This window comes from Haliotis asinina, chromosome 9, assembly GCF_037392515.1.
Source record: "Haliotis asinina isolate JCU_RB_2024 chromosome 9, JCU_Hal_asi_v2, whole genome shotgun sequence".
In the NCBI taxonomy this organism is placed as follows: Eukaryota; Metazoa; Mollusca; class Gastropoda; order Lepetellida; family Haliotidae; genus Haliotis; species Haliotis asinina.
The window spans coordinates 12,729,272-12,756,099 of NC_090288.1; the positions used below are offsets into that span (position 1 = coordinate 12,729,272).

At 38.7% G+C, this 26,828-nt stretch overlaps 1 long non-coding RNA gene across 2 annotated transcripts; it reads left to right on the top strand.

Annotated features, from left to right (window-relative positions):
• The first annotated feature begins 860 nt into the window (after positions 1 to 860).
• LOC137295981 (uncharacterized) lies at positions 861 to 21,036 on the top strand. 2 transcript variants are annotated; one of them, XR_010957615.1, is made up of 4 exons: positions 861 to 963; positions 6,846 to 6,970; positions 18,559 to 18,660; positions 19,826 to 21,036. It is a non-coding gene; the product is annotated as an uncharacterized lncRNA (long non-coding RNA). The 2 variants fall into 2 exon arrangements; XR_010957614.1 differs by lacking the exon at positions 19,826 to 21,036 and having other exon boundaries at positions 18,559 to 18,732.
• Positions 21,037 to 26,828: the final 5,792 nt, after the last annotated feature.

The window sequence follows — 26,828 nt, forward strand, 5'->3', positions numbered from 1 at the left end:
CGTAAAGTTCCTATTTTAATTTTAGGAAAGTTCAAATTCAGAAGTTAACTGAGTCACAGTTTAAACCACAATATTTTCTGTTCAGCCCTTTCTGCAAAGCTAAAGGCCTAATTCAAGCAAGTCTATATTTCCTAAAGCTCTGAATCGCCCATCTCACTGGGGTCCTTTTCAGGTTAGAGGGCATGTTTGTTTCTATCAAAAAATATTCCGAGTTAAGCATTGGAATTTTACTGTCATTATCTGCAGAATTATAGTCTGTCTCAGAAGCCCTGAACCGCATTAATTCCCCTTCTGTCCATCACTTTCTGTAATTCTAAAGCTCTAGATTTCTTCAGGTTCTGAATCTCCATCTCACTGGTGCTACTTTTCAGTTTAAAAGTGAACATCTGTTTGTATAAAAATTGTAAATATTCAGAGAATTGTCTAACATGGGTCTGAATAACAGCCTCTGGGCAAGTCGAGTTTAATCACTGGACAATAACATTTTGTCACTAGTGTAAAGACAAGAGTAGAATATCTATTGCAGGATGTGCTTTGTAGGAATTTCCGTGTTATCTTTACATGGAGACATTATTCTTTTGAGCCAGACCTAAAAGGGTTAACAACGCCCATGTAACCTTTCTGGAAACTTGTTTCTGAAGATATGCACAAAGGATGTCACTTTTTTTCAGTCCTTGATCTTTAATGTAAAGTGAATTACTCTGTTATGTCGATAAAGCTTATTTCATCCTTATCTGACATAGGCATAAATTAGGTTAACATAATCTTAAAGATGGCAGTTACTGTAACAGATGGTATGCCCATCCCTGAAGTTCCTTGTCATGTGACCTGTCCATGATGATGCATGACAATTATCATGACAAAGAAACATGAGAGACCTAGTCTGGCTTGCAGTTCCTCCGGTATACATGAATTATTTTCTTTTCCGGGAGTATCACACAGACAAGACAGATGTACAACAAGGTAAAAATTATTAGTTTACATCAATATTTCTGGAAGATAAACAATAAGAGGTTTCTTCTGATATCCTTATATCCTTATCTAGACTTGGTTATTATAAGGGTAGAATTACCAAACATTCATGACCTTATGATCATTCAGAAAAGCCTAGTCTGTCATACAGACCCAGAAGTAAATATATCCAAGAAAGCCCACGCAAGTCTAGAAAATGTGGCAAGTCTAGATGTCCACAGCTTCAATGGAGGAAGTCTCAGGGCTCCATTTCATTATATTGTACTAGACTAGTTGTTAGTCTAAGTAAATCCTTAGTAGACTAGTTACGGCAAGGCAGGCAAGTCCTAACTGTTTTAGCGTTGAACAGAGCAAATCCTCGACTCTCACAGGTCCTGAACCATATGTGAGTAAACTTTTGGAAAAGAGTAAAGGAACACTTTCAGGTGTTCCCTTTTTTGTTTCCATGAATATATTTATTGATTAATGATCGATATTCTGCAACGATTACTGATCTCTATGATGTATACTAATAACCTTTCCCACAACTTATTGTAAGGTTGACGTACAAGTTACAGACAATGTCTAATGTGATGGCTAAGGGGATTGGATGGTCAGTATCTGTGACATTCTTGACTGAATGTCACTACACCAGGTGTGGACTGTTTTCATCAATCACTGGATTGTCTCCTCCAGACTCAAGTGTTTATAGACAGCTGGACAGCTTGAATATACCTCACGGCTGAGATATTACAGATGGCTGTTGCAAACATCCTGTGTGGAAAAGGGAATTTGTTTTGACAACTTTCACTAACAGCAGAAGCATAAAAAGAATAGAGTTCATTATCATCAGTATTGGCTATGTATTTCCTGAAACATTCCACCCCCTACTGCCATGGCTACATGTGCACAGTGCCTTTCATTGTTGGCTCTTGAGATCTGGGGACAGATCCTGGTTGGGAGCCCATAATTTATATAGTTGTTCCACATTTGGGTTTCTTTGTTAGCTGAAGATGTAAGCATTGGGGATAGAGTTTAACAAGAAGTCCTTGTTGATCAACCCATGACTACCACATTACCACCACACGTGGTCAGTCATTCTGACTCCAGGTCCTGTTACATTGTCGAGCTGTCAAATGGGAGTCAGAGTGATTACATCACCTTTACATTTTGGAATTTCCTTGAATTCAGCTTAAATGTATTTCTGTTAATATTATGATCTTACATGTGTAAATAACTTGCACAAACCCTTGAAACATGAGCATTTTACAACTTAAATCCCTTGTCAGGGTTAGATCCAGATGGGGTGGTGTGTACTAGGGTGCACACTCCCATGAAAAAAATTTCCCCAGGGGCATTTCCCCCTACCCTTTGGGCTTCATGATTTATGTGCACCCTTTCTCCAAAATCCTGGATCCACCCTTGATTGTTATTAAAAAAACATATGCATGCTTTAATCATCATATATAAAGGGCATGTGTGTTAATCTGACATTGTTCAACACAGCAAAGCCTTATTAAATTAGCCTGCAAATAGGCTGGGCTCCAATGACCAATATGATGAGCAACTATGTCTGATTCTCTATGTTGCTATCAGCAATATTTCACTGTATCATGATCAATATCATGAGCATTGATCTTCTCAATGTGTCAATGTGACCCTGACCACTTGATCTCGTTAGTCACCTCTTCAGTGAGGGTTGCTGAAGATCACTGCTAGCCTGGATATTCACAGGACTCAAAAACAAGAACCACAGCATGCAACAGGAAGAAATATCATCAGTACAAATCACCACTGATGCACACGCTGCTAACAAGCAGCAACCATGCCAACATGGAGTTGACATTATGTAGCTTCACTAACATGCTCACAGCATTTACAATAATAGCACAGGTCAACACAACCCAGCTACTTGGCAGTACAGGAATAGATTGTCACTTGATAATGTCATCCTATTGGGCTTGTTGAGGAAATAGGTGTAGACACTGACTCCAAGTTTGGAGTGGATTGTCTATCACTGGGCCAGCCACCCAGTGTGTTACTTAAGTGTGCATTTGGTGTGACAAGTGACCAATTGGCTTGTTCCTGACATTGATTTCCTTAATTCATTCCATCATACAGCCTTGCTCCATGGCTGTACTGAGTGCAACGCCCATCCATGTATAGTAATTCTATCCTTTGAAGAATCAAGTCGAGATATGTAGACAACAATGACACCAGTCTGTCATTTAAATATCTTTTAGAAATCTTCAGTTAAACTACTAATTATTATTTCAGAGTTATCAGGGTGTGTGAGTATGGTGTTCTAGTAATATTCCAGCAATATCATGGCAGGGGGCACCAGAAATGGGTTTCACACGTGCCCATGTGGGGAATCGAACCTGCGTCTTTGGTGCGATGAGCAAACACCTTAAGCACTATGTTAACCCACTGCCCCAAAAGTGTTAATATATCACAATAATGACCAATGACCACATTGATGATTTTCTTGATAATCCTGTTTGACTTAAATATATTCCATTTTGCATATTTCACTTTGATGGATAACCCCTAAAAAACAAATAGAAAACAATAAAACAATACACAGTATTACAGTGTATCTTATCTCATCTCATAAATATTTGGGGGGGCTTTTATGTTTGGGTGTTAAAATGTTTATTTCTATTTTCTTGAGCAATATGGTAAGAACACAAGAAGCAGGCAAAATATCAAGGAAAGGAATTCTGAGACTTAAACATGTTAAACTGACTGTTCCAGTCAAATTTCATAACAGATGAAAATGTTTTCAACTATTAAAGTTGGAACTATTGAAAAGAGCATTCTCAAACAAACAGCATTAGCATTAAAATTTTTATTTTCACTTGTAACAATTTAATGGTTTGTTCACATGTGAGTGTAAACAAGTAAACGAGATTGGTTTTATGTCACTTTTCAACATATTTCAACAAAATCGCAATGGGCACACCAGTAATGAGCTTCACACATTGTACTCATGGGGGGAATTGAACCCGGATCTTTGCCATGATGCGCTTTAACTACTACCCTGTAGACCCTCAGTAAACAAAGGAACCTCCCCAAACTGCATGACATTGTCAGTAACAAATCCTACGGTTGCAGTAGACATGGCAGTACTACAATATCATCATATCTTCAAATCTTCAGCAAAGTTGCATGAGGAGTGGCAATGAAAATAGTTCAAATTTGGGCTGCTGAACATATTTGATTACATCTCTAAACTCTGCTGCTAGAAAACTCCGAAAACTTCCGTTTTTAAAAAAAGCAACTTAAGTGTTGACGAGCTTAACAGAAAAAAATCTAGGCTAGGAAACATTCTGCAGGAACCCCATCTGCTGTGTACTCCCTGCAGTCTGTACAATGCATGTACAAAGACATTTCCTGATGTAGGACAGTGTAGGGAGCTTGGGAGCAGACACAGCATGAGAGACCTAGAGATCAGATGTGTGGAGCCGTTGTAGGTTGTAGGAAACAAGTACCTTTCTCAACATCAAAGGAGCTCATATTTACCTCTACCCTCGGGAGGCATATGTAAATGGGGGTGGGGGAGAGGTAGAAGATGGGAGGTGGAGGAGGCAGACTGGGACAAGCAGAAGGTTATGTACATCTTTGTCCCCTCAGGAGGTAAATACCTGTATATGGTATGTAGGGCAGGTAGGCTTAATGGTGAAACAATACATCGATGCTTCACAGTTTTTTCTGCATCATACAAAACTTAAACTTGCTTAAATACTTACTACCCATTTAAGGACACTCATTCCCAATATTTTATCAGTTAATTATCAGAAATTGAACAGTAATTAGCCTTTTCAGTTTACTACCAAAGACAGACACAATGAATATGTATCTACAGCCAACATTTCCTTTAGAACATGTTCTGAAATGTATATAGTAAAGATGTTTCCAAGTGATTTTACATTACTATGTGTACAGCGATATGATATTGTGACCTGTTTGATACATTTTGAATCGGTAGCTTTCTAGGTAATTGACTTGATCTTTACCCCTAGCAGTCCTGGCTTCCTAACTCGGAAGACTTGGTTTTCACACCCAGTAGATTTAGTCTTTACCCATAGCAGAATTGGTCTTAAACCTTAAATTCATAGTCTTAGTCTTGACACCTCGTAGGTGAGGTCCTCACCCCAAGTAGATTTAGTCTTTCCCCATAGCAGACTTGGTCTTAACCCCTTGGATTGAGTGAGTGAGTGAGAGTATGGTTTTACATCACTTTTAGTGATATTCCAGCAATATCATGGTGGGAGACACCAGAAATGGACTTCACACACTGTACCCATGTTGGGAACTGAACCCGGATCTTCTGCATGACAATGCTGCCTTAACCACTAGGTGTCTCGTCAACCCCTTACAGACTTGGCCTTTACCAATTGGGGACTTGGTCTTTATCTACAGGACCTGTAGAATAGGCCTTCAGCAACCCATGCTTGCCATTAAAGGCGACTATGCTTGTTATAAGACCGTGACTAATGGGATCAGGTGGTCAGGCAAGCTGACTTGGTTGACACATGTCATCGGTTCCCAATTGCACAGACTGATGCTCATGTTGTTGATCACTGGATTGTCTGGTCCAGACTTGATTATTTACAGACCGACGCCATACAGCTGGAATATTGCTCAGAGCAGCGTAAAACTAAACTCACTCACTTTACCTACAGTAAATTTGGTTTTGAACCCTTATAGCCTTGGGGACTTGGTCTTTGGTGGTGCCAACACTGGATCACTGCGTCGTAATGAACATAACATTATGAGCTTCACATCAAGGCAATGTACACACAGTACTACATGGAACAATAGACATGGTTGGGTGGAGCTGATGCTCTGTCAATATTATCTTAACCTGTCGGGGAAAGTCAAAGATGCATAGTAACTGTTTATTGATATCAGTCCCTGAAGGTGAGTGAAACACATTCCTCGTGAGCTTCATGTGGTCTCTAATACAGGCATCGTCACCTCACTGTTCAGCATCATTCAGCCTGTTGTGTTTTCTCATCTCCATCTTCATCCCTATATTAGCATCCAAAGACGATCAACTGTTTGAACTGACTTATGACACACAGATATTTGTTGCAGCTTCATCCAAAATACTGACAAATACTTTCCATGAGTTAGTTTCTAAATACTAGATACTAAAGCTTTAGTGAGTGATATGTGATGCAGTTTCCATCCTAAAATTCCAAATTATATTTCCAATGGGTCATATTTGACAGCGCATATTTTATCATTCTGTTCTCTTCCCTACAAAAACATGAATGAGTTTCTCTAGTTTGGTACTTGTGAAATACTACACTCAGCAATATTCCAGCTGTATGGCAGCAGTCTGTAAATAATCACGTCCGGACCAGACAATCCAGTAATCAACAGCATGAGCATTGCTCTATATTGGGATAGGATGACATGTGTTCACCAAGTCAGTGAGCCTGGCCACCCAATCCTGTTAGTCACCTCATATGACAAGCATGGGTTATTGAAGATCAATTCTCATCCTGATCTTCATGGATATAATGTTTTATGACAAGAATGACCAACCAAACCTTGATCTTCATATATCATGAAAGAGTTATCCAGCATATTTTACTGTCAGAATTTGAAGTAAAGCTTGACTGTATTATCAGCAACTTATATAGGAAGATGAAGTCATTATGAATGACAGTTTTCTTACACTACTGAATCCAAGCCACCAAAATTTGAAGTAAAGCTTGACTGTATTATCAGCAACTTATATAGGAAGATGAAGTCATTATGAATGACAGTTTTCTTACACTACTGAATCCAAGCCACCAAAATATTTTCAACTTAATCAACGTTAACGCTTTTTAGCACAACAAAATACCACTAAAAAATCCTAATCCACATAATTTCAGCAAGATGTCAAAAGCACATTTGGATGGTGAAACTCTTGAAGCGTCTACTTGTGCATTGTTACTGTGTTGAAAATTCTTCAGCAATGACTTCAAAGGTTCTTACAGCAGCCAGGATTTTGCTACGAGTGAGTATTGAATTTAACGCAAGTGAAAAAATGAATACAATTGTATACCATTGTTTATCTAAGCTTGTTATTTCTCGTGACAAAGGAAGGCGTGGTATCAACATGAACAGCCATCATGCCTTGGGGAGGAAAGCGTTATTGGATGCACAGCTGAGTCAGAATATCTAAATGCTTTTTCAATTACACAGTGCAATGTCATCAATCGACTGAATCAGGATGCATTTCAGACAAGTAGTAAATTCAGAGCATTTCAATGAGGGATGAAACTAACAAAAGATTAAATTGATTCTCACACTTGTGTCTTCTGAGATCAAATATATCCATACAATCTTAAATGCTAGATGAGGCAAGTCTATATTTCTACTGAATGATTATGAATCTCCCATCACACTCAAGCTTATTTTCAATATAAAGGATCTTTTTGTTTCTGGCAAAATTATATATTTAAGATAGTGATGTCATTTACTGTGCTGTCATGGTAACCGATAACATCACAATGGTCGGCTAAGTATGCTAATACAATATGTTAAATTTATACTAATGTCAAGCAATGTTAGAACGAATCCATATTAATCGTTGGCAGCCTGGTGGATGAGTGAGGATAATTCATTTCACTGCAGTATGTCTACTTGGAATACAGTTTGAACTCGACCAAGGATATCTGCAATAAAATGTCATAGCAACACTCATATGCATATATCTCATCGGGACATAGTGACAAACATTTGTGGGGTCCCTAATGATGACGATATTTAGTCAACTACATAGATAACAAACTGACAGATATAAATTTCTTTTGTAAGTTCTGGTCACACTTTTTATCTTTCAGTCAAAATGTACAAAATGATGGTACACTTTTGAGTTCATTATCACTCTAGCTGATGATGATAGGAACTTCTTTCAGTGCCATTTTAGAAGTTAGGAAGTACAAAAATGACAAATGTTTGGATAACACCTGATGATATTCTTGTACCATGCAGTGTTATAGTAAAGACAACAGTAAAAGAAACTGTACCAATATGTCACACTCTCAAAATAATAAGTTGTGATCCATAAATTTGTCATTATTGACAATGTTGGGTTTCCAGGAATGGTCATTCACTCAAAGACATAAATACACAAATCTTGCTGAATCAGAAATATTTGAGTCCAAAGTGGTTCCTCCATAAATGATAAATAACATAAACATGCAGACATGCATTAAAACAGACCCGAATATGCTGTTTTGAAACTTCTCCAGACAAGTGCATATTCCTGTAAGAATGCCTAGAAATAATTTACACAAACACAACACACTTAATCCGTGGCACTAACAGTTTCCAGGTGCTATTACAATAACCCTGAATTATACCCTATGAAAACACAGGAATGAAATGTCAATATCTACTTGCTTTGAATGTCAGTGTGGCTAATACGACATATCAGACTTGAGGAAATATTTATCTAAAATCTACAACAGACGTCAACCGATGATGCTGAAAATATACACCTCAAAACCATCATAAGTATATTAAGAAAATATTTCTCCTGTAAATTCAACATATATCAAGATGATCAGAAAAGAATATAGAAAATATTTGGAAAAGATGAAAAAAACTGTCAGACTAAATTCGAGAAACAGAGGTTACTGTTTTGGACAAATGCAAGAAATGGAGATCACTGCTTGCCTAGTTCTCACAAGGAATCAAAGACAAGAAGGGCAAAGTCACCATGAACTGCAATGTGTCAAGTATTTTCCCAGGATTCAAAAGTTTGGAAAATATGACTTGAATGTATTTTCTGACTCCGTGACATAGTCCTTATAATCATTCTCTAGTCTTGTTTTCGAGATGCTATACATGAACATGAAGCTAGTCTAGATTTTGCACACATTCTGAATCAGTCCCTTCTCACTAGTCTGCCTTCCAGTCCCTGAACCACATTATTTTCCTTACTGCCTAGCCCTCCCTGCAATGCTGTCTGTCTCACAGTCCATGAACCACATTATTTTCCTTACTGTCTAGTCCTGACTGCAATGTTGTCTGTCTTTTAGTCCCTATTGCCTAGCCCTCCCTGCAATGCAATCTGTCTCACAGTCCCTGAACCACATTATTTTCCCTACTGGCTAGCCATCAATGCCATGTAGTCTGTCTCCGTCCCTGAACCACACTGTTTTCCCTTAGCCGTCCCTGCAATGTAGTCTGTCTCACAGTCCCTGAACCACATTATTTTCCCTACTGCCTAGTGCTCCCCGAAATGCAGTCTGTCTCACAGTCCCTGAACCACATTATTTTCCTTACTGCCTAGCCCTCCCTGCAATGTAGTCTGTCTCACAGTCCATGAACCACATTATTTTCCTTACTGTCTAGCCCTCCTTGCATGTGCAACTGCAGTGAATCACGTAAATTCATTAAAACATTGTTGGTCATATTTTCATATAGGCTCTGAATCAAATACCCCCAATACAAGCTATGCAAGTCTACAGTATGTGGTACAGTCATCCCTCACAATAAGACTCTTAGCGACACTGCGGTTTCAGTTAAACTGCAGGGTAATCTGTGGTTCTAATTCAACTAAAAAGCTGCCCAGCGATCACACATCTTCAAGTCACTGGAAATAGCATATAAATAAATCAGCTGATATGCTAAGGTTAATCATGTTCTAAACTAGCAAATTCGGCGGATGATTAAAAAGTGTTCATTATACATACCCTCATAATAAAGGTTTTCTTCAGGTTAACAAAAATATGGGGTTTTGACTGCCAGTTTCAATCTCTGTGCTTCTTTTTATTATTTACTACAGACATGAATAAATAAATAATAATAAATAAATCGCAACTTTACTTCAACATAGAATTATAATTTGAATTTGTATCCATTTAAAATTGGATAAATAATGATATGGTAACATATCTTTAGGAAAACAATCACTTTTAGCTAACCATATGCACTTAATACATGAGTAACCCTAAAAATGGTTTTCATGGCACCAATCAAGCATTTAGCAAATCATGGAACGAGTCCATGACAATAAACAACACATGTCAATAGCAGGTATGGGATCCACAAGATGCAGTGAAATTGGATCCATGCTTACAACAGACTCAGATATTTAAACCAAATTTGATCCCATGTCATTGTTTTCGGTTGAACCCTTGATTTGATCCTTAGTTAAGTGTGAAAAGTATATTTTATGAATATACTTTGGGAACCATTTTTTCAGGAATATATATTAATTTCAAAGACTTGATATTAGTCTGTGCTGTCATCAACAAATTCCCCTTGTCCATGACACCATTTAAATTTTCCATTACTCAGAGAAACAACATCAACATAAGCTGGGTAATTACGAATCATGATCTAGGAATTTATACTGACATTTCCTGAGGATCTAAATAGGGGTCAAACACTGGTCTCAAAGCAGGTCCAGGGAAATCCTTGAGTCATTACAGCTTTCTCACTTGAAACAAGACTACATTCCAAAACCTCATTAGAATCAGACATGCTGGTAGCAGGATGACCTGCCCCGAAACAGGACTAACACAAACATGGAAGACTGGCAATAACAAATATATATAATCATTCACAAACCTCTGCCGCCCATCTTGGTTGTTAGTTCAGCATTTATCCTGGTAATATTCCATTGCCTACCAATGGCGATATCCTTGATTCGTTGGTGAGAAAACATAAATAATTTGTCTGAATGAGCAAACTAGCTCTCCATGAAGTTAAAGAGAAACTCAACACTTTAAAAAGTTTCTGACTCTGCATCTGAGCCAGACTGTGTTGGTGCGACAGCTTGTAGATTAATTCCATCCATTATCTCCACAAAGCTGGTCAACACATGGGATGTTCTGGCCATCTAACAATCAACAACAAAAACTCAGGATCTTTATGATCAAAGTGCAAACATCAAATTTTGAGAATCAAGATAAGATTCTTGTTAGAAACTCAAGTTTTCAACATGTTCATTGGAATGTTTCTTCAATCTGAACTCAACTACACAGAAAAAGATGAAAGTTCAAACCAGTAGATGCAGTATTTGGTATACACTGGTCATGAACAATCCAATGACATCAAGTCAAGGTCAGTGTCAGTAAACAACTCTATTGTTGCACATAAATATTGTACTCTGCAACACAGTTCTTTGAAAATCAATGATTATTTAACTGCCCAAGTTGACCGTCTGTTCAGTCCATCTGATGAGTGAGGCAGTTTTCACAATAGTTTCATCAATATTCCAACAAAAGTGACATCAGTTTATCCGAATGAATGAGCCTCTTCAACTGCATCTGAGCAGACGACACTTCCCTCCTTCTTGTGTCTGGCCTCTTTGTCTACAGATGCCCACGAACATTTGGTTTCTACTGGACCCAGGCTATGCCCTTTATCATCAATAAAGGGGACATAAAGGCCAAGCCCAGATCAAACTGCCCCCCAGGTCCATAGACAAGGGGGAATTCCGAGTTTCCCCAGTGGTATTTCCCTTCATGTTTTGGAATTCATAGACGTGTATCACACAAACATTACTGGGGTGTGCAATCATCCTAAAATTTACAGTTGTGTAAACACTGGTTCAGTACCAAACTGAGGTACAGTGTATTATGTAAGCCATTTGAGGGTGCAAACTATTGTGACACTGATAAAATAGTTGTGAAATGTAGGTTGAATAATGATTGAAAATTGCTAGAATAATGATCGAATATTGATGGAGTATTACTTTATTAGTAGAACAATGGTAGAATACTGATGAAATATTGGTGGAATGATGGTATAATCCTGATTGAATATTGGTGGAATAATGATTGAATATTAATGGAATATTGGTGGAATAAGAGTTGAAACTGTTGGACTATTGGTGGAATTGTGGTGGAATAATGGTAGAATATAAAAGGAATATTGGTGGAATAATGGTAGAATATAAAAGGAATATTGGTGGAATAATGGTAGAATCCTTATGAAATATCTGTGCAATTAATGACTGAATATTAATGGAATATTGGTGGAATAAGAGCTTAAACTGTTACTATATTGGTAGAATAATGGTAGAATATAAAAGGAATAATGGTGGAATAATTGTAGAATACTGATGGAATATTGGTAGAATATTGATGAAATATTGCTGGAATATGGATGGACAATTGGTGGAATATAGGTTGAATACTGATGGAATATTGGTGGAATAAATGGTTGAATGCTGTTGGGATAATGGTTGAATATTGATGCAATATTGTTGAAACAATGGTAGAATATTGATGGTGCAATACTGTTGGAATATTGATATATTGGTGGAATAACAAGTAAATATTGTTGGGAAAAAGGGTGGATATTGATGGAATATTGGTGGAAAAAATAGAAATGATGCAGGTAGAATAACTATGGAATACTCAATAGAATATAGGTAACAGTCACATAAAAATACATATGCCATCCAACAAGATCTCACAAACATTTCTCAAGGATACTAATTTAGGGAGCAAACTTAAAAGTAATGATAAAGGTTTTTCTACGTCACACCAATATTCAGTTATCATCAATAACTTGATACTCTTTAGAAAAAACCTGGAACTATTATAGTCACTGATTGTCTTGAGGATGCAATGCTCTGCTTGTGGTATGTCACAAAAAACATGGCAGTCAGTGGGTTGATGGGAACAGGCAATTGTCACTGGCAGCTTGTCCTCTCCTCACTTCATTTCAAACAAATTCTGTCTGTAGATAAGATGACTTTTTTCTTAGGCACATCTTCACGCATTACTAGCACAGATCCTGAGACAAATATTTTTTAGTTCTAGAAACATCAAGATGAACTGCAACTTGGCTGAACAAATTTGAACTTTTTCGATTAAAATTTAAACATGAAATTTCCGTGTTCCGTCACTTACTGATAAACACAGAACATGTTTAACACAAAGTTCTTCACACATCCATGAGGTGTTCCCGAGCAGAATCAAGTCTCATGAAAGAAACTCTTGTTCTGTAGCAATAACAACGGAATTCCTTTGACCCCAGGAGATATAACATTTATCTTACAACATCCTCTACATGCTTGTTGTGCCTACTGCTTTGAGGGTTCTGTTGTACTGGTGATTGGTGTACTGACTGTTCAACAGACTTGACAAAACAGGTTCTCATTGACTCCCACGGAACTCCACCCATAGATGCCTGATGCTCAACATGTTAGACTGTACTATTGTTAGACATTTCACATGCAAAATGCTAGATATTAGCTAGACAAGCTGGATGCTAGTTGAGCTGGATGGTAGACATTCCCATCCTAGACTCGACATTTAAGAGCTGGATATTGGCAATTGGAAATTGCATTGCACCATACAGTGTTTGCATCGCAATACATACTGCAAAATAATAGGAGATCAAATAAGTGCTCATGTGCAGACCACAAAGGTGAACTTTTTTCCAAGTAGCCTTATGTCTACAAATATTTCTTATCAAATAGCTACTGGTAAAATCAAGAAGTAAAGCCCATATTGTACTATGTGAAAAACATATGAAATTATCAGATAAGAAATCTTGTAATGATATGTACAAGTCAAAATATCATTCTTAGAATTGCACATAAATATTCAACATAAATATATTTACAAGTTAAAAGTGTTGCCACTTATAGATGTATTCATACTACTCCATACATTTCCCACATAAAAAAATATTCAAGCAATATCATTGTGATAACACCAGAAATGGGCTTCACACACTGTACCCATGTGGGGAATCAAACCCAGTCTTCAGCGTGACAGGCAAACACTGTAACCACTAGGCTTTGGTTACTCCAGCTTTCAGTGGTATGATGATTTTTTTGCTCTGCAAGGACAGAAAGGTATCTTGCCATAATGGTGTCATATAAAACAGTCCCACACATGCTAGATGCTAGACACGCCAGTTCACTAGATGCTAAGACATGCCCTGCCAGTTCACTAGATGCTACATATGCCAGTTCACTAGATGCTAGACATGCCCTGCCAGTTCACTAGATGCTACATATGCCAGTTCACTAGATGCTAGACATGCCCTGCCAGTTCACTAGATGCTACATATGCCAGTTCACTAGATGCTAGACATGCCCTGCCAGTTCACTAGATGCTACATATGCCAGTTCACTAGATGCTAGACACGCCCTGCCAGTTCACTAGATGCTACATATGCCAGTTCACTAGATGCTAGACACGCCAGTTCACTAGATGCTAGACATGCCCTGCCAGTTCACTAGATGCTACATATGTCAGTTCACTAGATGCTAGACATGCTGGTTCAGTAGACGCTAGACTTGCCAGTTCACTAGACCCTTTATATCCAGAACCCAACTTGACCCGCCGACATTTCTAGCTGGGACACATAATCAGGCAATGATTTAACCCATACAAGTTACAACATTTACAATTATATATTTCAGATTAGATGCCAAAAATAACAGACCCTAGACAGTGTTTAAACATGTTAAATACTGCATATATATAAACTGTGACAATAACTCTGTTATTGAAGCCTGTCACAGCACAGAGGTCTCTTGTTCTGAGAAATAATGAAACCAGTCTATCTGACCCCAACACTGGCATTAACTTTAATATTTAATAATATTTAATAATGTTTAAGGTGGATTTAAAGGTTAACTTAGAGTTTGTTCACACAGAGCTATATTTGAAATCAGTAACAAACCATCCAAGTTCAATGAGTAGCCAAAATATTATAATATTTCAAAACAGCTCAGTATTGTCGTCTAAATATGTTTTGTTTGTTTGTTGTTTAATGTCACATTCATCAACATTTCAGCTATACAGAGTAGTGATAAACAGCATCGATCTGCTCAACTGGGAAATAATGACATGTGTCAACCAAGTCAGAGAACCTGACCACTCTGATCCCGTTAGTAGCCTCTATCAACCTGAAAAAATGTGACAAAAGCAATAGTGAGTGAGTTAGTTTGGTTTATGTCAAGTTTAGCAATATTCCAGTAATATCACAGCAGGCACTGAAACTGATGCAGGGAATCAAACCCAGGTCTTCGGCATGATGAGCGAACACCTTGACCACTAAGCTACCCTCCACCTGGCAGTCATGTACAATATAAGGAACACAGTCAGTTGGTTAAATATAATTTTAGAAATTATCATTTAAACTATTAATTATTACTTTAACAGAGTGATTGTGAATGAGTATGGCATTACGTCGCTTTAACAAAATTCCAGCAATGTCATGGTGTGGGATACCAGAAATGGGCTTCACACATTGTACCCATGTGGGAATCAAACACAGGTCTAATGCATCATGAGCAAACGCTTTAACCAATATGCTACCCCACCACGCTGGCAGTTGCTTGAGCAACACACATGTTAAGTAAAATGCCACATGAATACACCAAATATACAGTCAATTTTAACATTAAAAAATTCTTTTACAGAAAACAACAATACAGAAGTGACATAATTGCCAATATATTGTTAAAAATGTTTTAGTTTCATTCACATTTAATTCCACGACAATGTGATCTATTAAAATAACTTAACTCATTCAGGTGACCAGTTATAGTGTATGGATGTAATTAGTCTGTCTCACAGTCCCTGAACCACATTATTTTTCTTCTGTCTAACCATTTCTGAAATGTTCAAGCCTTAAATGAAGCAAGTCATCAAACTTTCTTCAGGTTCTGAGTCTCTCTTCTTACAGGGGCTCCTGTTCAGTTTAAAATGAATAGTTAATATCAATCAAAATTATACATATTCGGAGACATAATATGGATTTAATAGGATTTAATTAAATGCTCTATTTTGTCAATGTTTCCTTCTTGGTAAAGACAGTACAGCCTCAGCATACCGACACCTTATGTCATTAAAGTCAAACAATTTGGAAACCATGGCCTCTCAGCTCCTTATCACATCTCCTTCATCACGCTTATCCTCCAGAATGAAACTAAAAGAGGAAACAAAGAGGGGAAACAATACTTTGCAGCCTGTGTGCTGTTTCCTTCAACTTTCAACTAATAAGACCCAATTACCTGACTTTTTCAGGGTCAATGGTTTCAGTGCTCTCATCGAAGTGGTCCAGTTTTCAGCTGCATAAATGCATCATGACAGAATCATACGTCTGTTGGTTTGAATGCAAGATTTGTTTCTTTGTTGTTTACCACAGCACTAAAAAACATTCCTGCTACAAGAGAGCAGTATGTAAATAATTCAGGATCAGACAATCCAGTGATTGACATCATGAGCATTGACCCACACAATTACATGCACTACAGATTTGTTTCGTTTTTTGTTTAACACATCACTAAGAATCAGTCCTGCTACAAGAGACTATAATGTAAATAATTCAGCATCAGACAATCCAGTGACTGACATCATGAGCACTGACCCATAAAATTATGACACAATGACATGCACTCAGTTCACCCAGCAAATCACGTTCACAGCACATCGACCAATCATGGGGCAAAAATAACAAAGCCTGCACTGAGTGCCAGATTACACCTTCCACAGTCAGATACCATGGTGTAATATCAGATGAGGTGATTACAGAATGATTGACACGCTCCCAGTACTTAACTCTGCATTAATGGTAACTGCCACATTAATGCTGAGTATGTGCGGGCGTGATAGCATAAGCTAACAGGCAAATTATCCTTTTGGCATTATCCTGATTATCATCCTGTGAACACAGCCTCTACACACAGCCTGTGATCTTCATGTTTAATGTCAGTGGTCTTATCAGAGGCTCGCGTTTATTGGAACGGTCTTTCAAAGTGGTAGCACTGCTTTCCGACTAAATAATGCTCAAAGATGTATATCTGGATAATAGTCACATATAGGTTTGTTCAAGCAGACTTGTTTTTTTATTTGATTGTTTGTTTCTTTGTTTGTTGTTTGATGCTGCACTCAGAAATACCCCACCTGTATAACAGCAGTCTGTAAATAATCGAGCCTAGACCAGACAATCCAGTGTTCAACATCATGAGCTTTCGTTGATCCACAAATGGGATGCAGTGACATGTGAATGAGTGAGAGAGTTTTCATGCAGCTTTTAGTTTTGGCAATATTTCAACTATATCATGGCAGGGACACCAGAAATGGGCTTCACGCCTGGGTCCTCAATGTGTTTGGCAGACACTTTAGGCACTGGCCTACTCCACAATCCCTGTGATGACAAGTCAACAAGGTTGACCCAAGGCCGAAAGTCACCTTTAAAGATAAGCATGAGTTCCTAAAGACCAGTCTGACACAGATCATTTCACTGGATCGCTAGTCAAGGAAAGCAGATCTTTGGCGAAAAGTATTTTACAGGGACAACTCTTTCTGATTCGCATCCTCTAGTAATTATGAATTAAACTAACAACTGTTTAGGGACATGTGCAAGTTTAGACAGTTGGATTTGATCCAAAAGATTGAATTTCTGAGGCATATGCTAATGTCCAAATAAAGTGTGTTTGTATAAAACCTAGGCTAGGTAATAGCATACGTTATATATAACAAGCAGCGTAAACACAGCATCCATCATGTCATTTGAGAAATAAGAAATACTAGTTTGTGAAGTATAAAGTGAAGAGGACACCAAGTGATGCCCTGTTCAAGTCTGTCTTCTCTCTGGCATTGCAGAAAGCCTAGGCAAAAGCCAAAATCATGTGGTTCAGGGGCCGTGAGACAGACTACTCCTGCAACAGAAATCCTTCTCATATCCTTACACCAGCAACAAAACAATAAGACTAGTTTTGCTAAGAGGCCTTTATTCAGCCCCTGGAGTAAGATGAATGCCCAGTTTCTGAATATTATATATTTGGGATAAAAACAATCGTAAAGACCCAATATTTTTGTCCTGGTTACTTGATACCTATTCTAGTCAATGTGCGTGTAATTGACTGCAGTTAAAAGGAACTAAAATTTGAGATCCCTTTGACTTTGTTACAAGTTTACAAAATTACAGTAGTGCACATTTCCAGATACCATATTTCACTAATAAGCACCTTGGCACTTATTTTTACAACAGATTTCCAGACCCCACACTTATTAGTGACCTGCCATTCATTGCGCATAATAGGTGTAATTAATTATAGTGACTACTTTACTCTAGTCACTCATCAGAGACCAAGAGGAAGTATTGGAGGAAATATGGTAAGTTTTGTATCTGCAAAAAGTACACAAAAATATCCCCATTACCCAACTAAATTTGACCTGTTTATGTATGAATACACATGAAAGATGGTATCAACCCAATAGTCTAGCAGAATTTAGGTACTTCATGTTACCTGTGTCTGTCAAAATTATACATATTCAGAGACTTAGCCATGTGACCATGGTAACTACGTAACCATGGTAACATAAAAAACATCAGTTTTACATCTAACTCACCTAATACACAATAATGATATTTCTACATAAGTCTTGTTTACAATTTATTCTGCTTAAGCCATTCAGTGTTTAAATTTTGTTAAAACATTACAATCTATGAAAAGACGCTCAATTAAAAAAATGAGGATTTGCTAAAAATTGTTTCCTTCCAAAGCCCTGCCTAACATCAGTCTACACCCATGTTTTCTCACATTACAAACCAGTAATAGGACATTCAACTTTCTAATTTGAAAATTTTAAATGTTTATCTCCACAGACTTTTCTCCAGGACAAATGGTTTGAACTGATGGGGAGAGGTCCACTTTCACAACACATGGATTCTCACACAGCTGTCTCAACAAAAGGGACCATCTCAAGGGTGACTGTTTCATTTGAACTTTAAAAAGCAGCAAGGCACAGAGAGTTTGTGCCTAAGAATATCGCATTTAGTTTCTTCTACTGGAATAAATCAAACTGATCTATGTACAAATACTACAATATTTTGTGATTTTGTAATGAAGAACAGATTTCTTGGTAACTACTTATGATATGACCCCTAGAAGTGTGTTCATGTTTATTTTACATAGCATATGGTTGATGATGAACGGGGATCATCTCAAGTAGACAGACACCATTACCTTGACCTGTATCATTAGCAGAATCTGGTGATTTAGTATGTATGGTTTACCAGCTCACACTGACAAGCTTGACCACGATTCACTATGGCTGTGTATGATTTAATATATTTCAGAGTTTTTTAGAGCACATTTGCACAACTGTGTAAGAATCATGATCAGACTTTTCGAGTTAGACTCACATATTGATGCAATTTAAATAAATAATTACTAAAAATTAAAATGACATAATACCCAGTATGACACCAATTATAGGATCATATATCATGAAAAATACATGACATGTTAAACACATGTGTCTTTTTGTATCTTTCACACCAGATCATATCAACACTGTAGCAATACCTTGGTCATCTGTTTTCTGCAATAAATTATGCATGCAGCATTATAGTAACACAAGTGGAAGAACTTGATATGAACATGATTAACATTGTTCAAAATATGTAATCATTCAGCCATTGTTCCACGGAATAGTTATACTATTGATGAATTTTTCTTATAATTTAAAGGGAATTATTGATCCATTGTAGAATGTCAAGCCTTAACCAAAATGTCTATTAATATTTTAATCTATTTCTAAATTTTACCAAATATCTTTGTGACATTAATTAAATATAAATGACACAAAATATTAATCATGTAAAAAACAACTGAAAGATTATCTAGAAAAAAATGTGTAAAACTGTATATTTTTTCCAGAGAGACACTGGGCAGAATTTAAACAAATATTATTTCTGATGAAAACGAATTTCCTTGCCAATTCCCCGTCAATTCAGTTGATGGTCACATATTCTGCAATTGAGTAAAATTACATAATAGCAATCTGTAAAGGTCAGCTGTGAAAGGAATGTGTACCAGTCACTGTCAAAAAGTTCACCGTTCTGGATGAATGATTTTTCTCCCTAACAGGGCCCCCGTCATGCGGCATGAAATGACAGCGATCGACAAAAGATCGTCAACGTTATCCATGGTGTGAATACCGTGCACGCTGCAACCCTACACCGATATACTTCACGATCACATCGGGTAGTTTGGAGCTTTTTCCAATTCATAAACTAACCCGACAGAGGACATAGCTAAATAACATTATGCGATTGAATCAACAGTTTCGATGGGTCTTCGGGGAATCGTGAATGTCAATAAAGATTTGGAAACAAACATGTACTTACATGGTTCATAGACCGACCCTCGGAAACAATCCGGCCTCCAACCTGGCATTCTATAATTTATCGACGTCCCATAGAGAAGTTTGTAACACTCCCAAAACTTTTTCTTTGCATCCCCTGCACTTCTTCTCGTTCCAACTTCACGATGGAGTCTGGTAAGCTTTTCCTAACAACTGCTAAACAGTGCTATCAGCACCGACGGAAAATGAACTTCTGTTGGCCCTTGCTGCATCCCAATTTCCAAGACTGTCTTCCTCACGACATGTAACGCTGTTAAACAAAACAGTAGTCTGTTGTGTAAATACACATGGAATGATAACAGACTAATGGGGAGATACAGCTTCTGTGATAATGTGCTACCGTGATTGTGGCGAAGAAAATAGGATTGTGAATGGGCAATGCACTTCAGTCGGAACGCTGATTCTTTCTTTTCGTGTTCTTTGATCGTGGGTAAACGTTTAAGTAGCAGGCAACACAAAGCCTACTGTTTTCTCTCAGTGTAAATGTTTTGTCTCTTTTTTTGTGTCAAGACCGATCCCTCGGGTGTTTATATCAAAGGCAACAAATTAGTGTTTTAAATATTTTAGGTTTTATCACTTATCCGTGGTATTACACATTCTAAATAGACGTTTTTGATAGATAGAGTCTGGAGAATTTTGTACCACCCCCATATTCGTGTGTGAATCAAGCATGTGATTGGCTGAGCGGAGGTGTGTGTGTGCGTGCGTGCGTGCGTGCGTGCGTGCGTGTTGCTAAAATGCAAGAATCATTTTATCATATCTGCTTTAACTTTTTTTCAACATCAGCCAATCGCTTTGTAATTTCATATATAAACAATAGAAACTGATAATGAGAACTGAAATTTTGATTTTGGCAGACAACACACGTATGCATTTCTAATATTTTTCTCTTTAAAAACAATACAAATGATTGCTTGTCCTTGCATGGGAGTAACACGCCATTTTCTTAACAATAGACTTGCTGATTTTACAATACATTATCGTTCCTTCTAAAAGAACGTTATTTGTGTGTTGTTAAAGACCGCAGTCAGCTTATATTCAAGCTTATATGGCAGCTGTTTGCACCATGAATTAATGTCAAATACAAATTCAACGGCTTCTAGGTATTCCAAGACACACAATCAACTTAGTCGTGGTTTGTTTGTCTTTTTAGCGCCTCACCTAGCAATATTCCGGCTGAGAAGCGAAGTCTGGACCAGACAATCCAGTGATCAACATCATGAGCATCAATCTAGTTAGGAAAGGATGACATGTTTCAATCAAGCCAGCGAGTCTGACCATCCGCTCCCGTTAGTCGCCACTTACTTCATGTATGGGCTACTGAAGACCATTTCATACCCGGATCTTCTCGGGTGTGAATGCACGGAGTGGGACTACCCAGTTCCATCAGCCGTCATACGCCCAGAACAAATCGGAGACCAGTTCTTACCCAATGTCACTAAACATCCCCTGGATGGTATTCACTCGCAACTCAGTGTTATGTTTAAATAACAAAACTGATATTTTCAGAATGGTCGCTTTGGAACCTTCCCCATCTGAAGATATTATATGTAAGCTTTGGTAAATAACATTGAACGATGCGGACATAAAATATCCCGATATGGTTCTGGGATGTGTATATAGCTTCCCACCTATGATCTCTGGGTAATGTTTTGGTAACGACAATATTTATTTTTATGTGTAGTTGTACTTTGTATCTGCCAAACCGTGTGTGCGAATTCCAAATTTACCTAGCCAGGACAGCTAACCCCCAAAATAATTTAATAGCACGAAATGTCAATGAAAAATTTAGAAACTAAGAAAAGATTATCAAGATAGACTAGTATGACTTAACAAGTCGGAGAGAGTGATACATTCACAAAATCACCCCATGAAAATTCACGAGCCAAGTTGGGCCAGTGACAGTGGAGATTTACTGCCTGACTGGATTTATACTATCCACGGGCTAGCGGGCCATTGGCCATTTCGCACACTGATCAAACCATACACGCACACTTGATGTTTTTGCTGGCGGGCATAATTAACACGTGCAGTGTGTATTGTGTTCCAGTGTTTGCCACCCCTGAAGGTCCAGGGTAGAATAGGCCTTCAGCAACCCATGCTCGCAATAAAAGGTGACTATGCTTGTCGTAAGAGGCGACTAACGGGATCGGGTGGGCAGGCTCACTGACCTGGTGGACACATGTCATCGGTTCCCAATTACGCAGATCGATGCTCATGCTGTTGATCACTGGATTGTCTGGTCCAGACTCGATTATTTACAGACCGCCGCCAGTGTGGCGTAAAACAAAACTCACTCACTCACTCCCGTGCTTGCCCTTAAGCCTAAAAAGCTGCAGTCCCCAAGGACCCAGAACCATGAAAAGTGGTGGGTCTTGATTAGAATGCGTAGACCCTATGTTTTATTTACAATATAGGTGCAAGGAGTTATGCATACAGATAATTTGTTCCAGGTTAAAAGATCATATCCCGATAATGTATTTTGCTTCCTCAAAAAAAAGTCGTTTCTCTCACAGACAACAGCTAGATAAATAAAAAAACTGGTTCTATAAAAACTAGAATATTTCCTGAAGAAATCCCTCCTAGTTACTGAGGATGAAAAAAAAACTGTTAGCCATAAGAACCTGCTATAAACAAAAGTTGTGTGTTTTAGTGATTTTGAGTCGACTTCGGACCAAAGAACCGACGTTAAACGCTGTTACGGTGACGCACGTGTTTTGATCGGAAGTACACTACCGAGCAAAATTTAGTGAAGCTGCATCCGTAAAGAGTGTTTATATGTTACCAGTTCGTAACCTGCTGTAAGATACTCAATGACAATCATGTGATGCTTGTAATATCTCTTGTTAAAAAACCCAACTTATCATGTCTTATTCATTATGCCTGTGTATACTTTTGCCTCTCAGCTCAGATTGGACCCGTGAAGATCCGAGATAGCACTGATCTTCAGTCACCTACTTTGTCGGGTGGTCAAGCTCACTCGTTCACACGTCATCGGTTCCTGATTTCGTAGAACGATGCTGATGATTTTGATCACTGGATTGTCTGGACCAGAATCGATTATCTGCAGATCGCCGCCATATAGCTTGAATATTACTGAGTGCGGCGTAAATCAAAACTCACTCATCCAGTCAGTTAAGATCAGCGTCTGTCCCAGAAGGGGCAAGGTACAATCAATATCAAAACACCTCACTGGTGTTCCTCATAACCAGTCACCGGTTTCCGAATATATTCTCATGCATTATTGTGACCTTGAATGACCAATAATGGTTCCTCCTCAAATCCACGCTTGACAGCAGGGAGAGCTACGATCTGATTTGAAAGACAGGTGTCTTAGCAACGTGGTAGCGTGCAGTCTGTAACCATATTTGACTGTTAGACAACAGATGGATGGGTGTGAAATGTGAATGTCTTCGTGTTACGACGAGAAGCAACGACGGAAGTCAAACATGACAGAGACAAACAATTTCACAATAACAGAACAATATTTATTCTGTTGTATCCCTGAAGATCTGGATAAGAATTGGTCTTCGGTAGCCCTGGCTTGTGGTCAGGCTCACTGATTTATCCCAGTAGCGTAGAATGATGCTCATGATGTTGATCACTGGGTTATCGGTCCGGACTTAATTATTCCCAAACCGCCTCCAGATAGTTTGAATATTGCGTGTTGCGTTAAACAACAACCACGGGTTTCTCAGTTGTCTATGGCTCTAGAACTGGGCGCACAGCAAACTTCGATCGTGGGCTTGAACCCATGACACCACGCGACACGTCTGGAATAGTGTTCAAAGGTGCATTGAACCCAGCTCACCCATTCGTTTCCTGAAATGAAATGTTCAGCAGATTTCTAACAAAACAACTTTGGTAGCATGATGGATCGATACAAGTCTAAATTGTTGCACGTCAAAGTTGGCATCTTGGGACAAGACGTAAGTAAACTCGCGATGAATGTGCGTGATGTGGTTGAAACATAGATGAAACAGTCCGGCAGTTATAGGAACCTCTGCACCTCTCTGTCTCCCAGAAAACACTGTAGGGAAAGGAAAATAGATAACATTCTAGAATAATACATTAGTTCCATGTATATTGAATTTGTGACAAACGTTTTTCTTCTTCTTTTTTAAATTTCTCAAGCAAGTAGGGGGTATCAGTTTATTTGTAGCTCGATAATACAATTTCCAAGCAGCGATTGCGTAAATATTTGTTTCTCTTTCTGTCTATATCCTCCTTCCAAAACACCGATTCTTGTCGCACAACAGACCGATACCCTGCCTTTCGCATCCTAGGGTGAACTTTGGGGTAGTCTACTTCAGAAAGGGTTCGTCTGGGTTCGATTCTCGAAATGGGAATGGGCAACCCATTCCTTGTCTACCTCGCTGTGATATTGCTATAATAATGTTAAAAGAGGCGTAAAAGTAAACTCATTCACTCGCTCGCATACTAACGACACGCGCTCTAGGACAGGCGCACCAGCCAAAGCAAACAAGTGGGTGATTGCATGAGCATTGACGACTCAAATAATTTATTTTTATAATTATAAGGTTTATACCGCAAAGAGAAGTTAGCACTTATGGAGTCGTAACTCCCATACTCTAACATGGGTTTACGATCGTCGTAACGCTAGGATCGCTTTGTGCATCGTGGCCCGTGCCTTGATTTTCGAAGCTGTCTTAGCGCTAAGATAGTAGTAAGTCTATGTTAATGTATGGGCCCAGTTCGGCACAGTGTAAGTAAACTTAGCCCCAGTGTTATTCGTTATTTATTGAGTTCGGCAAAGAGATGTTACCGCTAAGGTGACAGTGACTCCCATACTTTAGCATTGGTTACATTCAGATCGCTTTTTGGAACAGGTCCCTGTCGTTCGACATGAAACGGATAAAGCTATGATAATCGTAACTCCCATACTCTAACATGACTTAAGACGGTCTTAGTGCCAAGTTCAGTTTGTATAGCGGAGTCCTGTTGGTTGAGAATCGCGGGTTTCGATTACCTCACTGTGCCAGGACTTTCCTACCGCATCAAGCTGGCGCTTTAATGTAGCTAAAGTACTCAGTGTTTAAAAGATGAAACCACTGAAATATTGTTCTTTGCTATGTAATACATTTTCCTAAATTCCGTCACATGATTGATCGCTATATGTGAAAGAAATACATCACTCTAATTTTAGCTGGGGTTCTAAAACATTCCGGTAGCTGGGGTCGGGATAAGAAATGACGAGTAAAGTTTCCCTATGGCAAGTCATCTGAGACCCACCGCCTAACCACAGGCAAACTGCTGACTGGTTATTTTTCTCTGTTGCGCAACCCTGTTTGCGCTACAGTTTGCGTGTGGGGCTGCGTTGGTGCTGACATTACGTGAACGACATTGACGCACGACGGGTGAAAAGAAATCCACACGCACGTAGCACACGGGTTACTGTTCAGCACTTACTCACTCACGATGATTTATTTTACACTTGAACAACATGTTACAGGTCAACAGGTAACGGAAGCCTACAGGACCCTCCTTCAGGACACAGAAGAAGGGTAGTTTGGTTGGGTGACACAGCAGGAGTTGGAAGAAGGGTACATAAAATATCATCTGGTAAGTACGCAGTACGTACCCACAGCTCCGGATGTATTTATGTTTTTGTGGTGTTGTTGTCAAAGGTGACATACATGTGTCGTGTTTTAGAGATGCGTCATTGTGTATGTGCGGCTATTGTCGCGGAAACTGACTACCTAAACTGTCAAAAAATCCTCATCTGTATCCGTAACCTCCAATGTCAATGTCAACGCCCATGTCCATATACATACGTGTTCGTTACTTCGTCCATCTAAACCCTACACCCACACCCACACCCACACCCACACACCCACACCCACACACCCACACCCACACACCCACACACACCCACACACACCCACCCACACACACACCCACACACAAACACACACACACACACACACACACACACACACACACACACACACACACACACACACACGAATTCGCAAATAGACATGCACGCACGCACGCGTTTAGCGCTTAGCCGGTAGGACGTAGAGAGCGTGATGGGGTGTGCCCACCTACAAGTTTACAGACAGCTTGTGTTTCTACGTTCGTTTAACGGTTGTGGAATTTCAGCTCTTTAGCGACACAGGTGTGTGATGATATGGTTTGTTCTTTAACGCCACACTGAGCAATATTCCAGCCATATGGAGACGGTCTTTAAATAGTGGAGCTTGGACAAAAAATATCCAGTGATCAACAGCATGAGCCTCAATCTACGCAGTACTTCTAAAAGAAAATTTGAAATACACCTTCAGCATATTCCCACTTTAATCAATCAATCTAGAATCTTTCCCTCCGAATGAGTTGTCAATCTCTGCAACTGGGATACGATTCTATGTTTGAACCGAGTCAGTGAGTCAGACCACCCACTCCCGCTAGTCGACAGATACGACAAGCTTGGGTTAAAGAAGATCAGTTCAAACCCGGATCTTAACGGGAAAGATATGTGATGAAACACAACAGCTCTCAACAGCTTGTGAGTGAGTGAATATGTTTTTACGCCGCTTTTAGCAATATTCCGGCAACATCACGGTTCGGGACACCAGAAATGGCCTTCACATCCGTACCTTACTAATTCATTGCAGTAGACGTCGACCTAAACAAAACAAGTGCGACAAGACGATGACAGTGAAGGAATACTATTTTCTCCGTATTCTTCAGCTAATAATCTTA